Here is a 1,368-nt window from a genome sequence, read left to right on the forward strand (position 1 = left end):
AGTGCCATTCACTTTTGCAGACAGAATCAGATTGGCAGGGACAAAACTAGATTCAGGAATGTTGCTCCTTAGGTGACCCAAAAAGCCAGCATTTGTTCTCTCAATTGTTCATTTAATACATTGTCATTGAGTATTTACTATGTGCCTCATACTAGACTAGGAATATAACAAGGAAAGAAAAGAAAACAATCTCTGGCCTATTGGAGCTCAGAGATCAAGCTCAATTTTTTGTGTCATTTATCTCTCTTGTGGCCTAGTGAAACCTATAGCCCTTTTCTCACAAAAAAAATATGTTTTAAAATCAGAAAAAAAATCTAGAATTAGAAAGAAAGCCAAAAATTGAAATAGTAAAATACAGAAAAAAAAACAAACGTGCTAGAGTAATATATGTGTTGCCCATTAATCCATTAAACTGTAAAATGTTATGGCTTAATGACTACAATGATTATCATGATTTTAGGTTTATTTTATTTTTATTATGTATGTATATTGGTGTGTGCTCCCATGCATACACTCATGTGTGCTAGGCAAAGGTATGTGGCCCATGTGGCCCATGAAGGCCAGAAAAAAGGTTGCTGATCCCATGGAGCTGGAGTCACAGGCAAGTGACATTCAGGCTGGCAACCGAACTCAGGTCCTCTACAAGAGCAGCAAGCTCTTAACCGCTGAGTTATCTCTCTGGCTCCCAAATATCATGATTTTAAACACTAATTATAAATTTCAAAGGTTATATATTTGAGATATCTGCAACTTTATATGATGGACAAATCTCTGATTACTACTGGTGACAATCGCCAATATTACTATTAACTGCCAGGGTGAATTACACTTTTTTAAATTTTTTGGTTTTGTTTTTTCGAGACAGGGTTTCTCTGTGTAGCTTTGCGCCTTTCCTGGAACTCGCTTTGGAGACCAGGCTGGCCTCGAACTCACAGAGATCCGCCTGCCTCTGCCTCCTGAGTGCTGGGATTAAAGGCGAGCGCCACCACTGCCTGGCTTTAATTGTTTTTTGAAAACAGGATTTCTCTGTGTAGCCCTAGCTGTCCTGGAACTCACTCTGTAGACCAGACTGGCCTCGAACTCAGAGATCCACCTGTCTGCCTACATTCTTTATTGAAAACAAGCTAAATGTTGCTAAACAAGGAGGGAAAGCAAAGATGTAAATTAATTCCCATCCAAGTCATTCCTCCCTGACCCCCAACCCTACCCCCAGACTCTCCTGGAGGATCTGTGCTACCCAAATTAAAAAACTTGCTCATAGAAGGAGCCTTCCTGTTCTTCCCTCCTTCTTAAACAGCTTTCCTTCAGAAGACAGAGGGCTGGGGTTTATTCTGGGTAATTGCTGCTCAATTTCAGGCCAGTAAGTGT

The sequence above is a fragment of the Peromyscus leucopus genome, chromosome X (assembly GCF_004664715.2).
Source record: "Peromyscus leucopus breed LL Stock chromosome X, UCI_PerLeu_2.1, whole genome shotgun sequence".
Classification (NCBI taxonomy): domain Eukaryota; kingdom Metazoa; phylum Chordata; class Mammalia; order Rodentia; family Cricetidae; genus Peromyscus; species Peromyscus leucopus.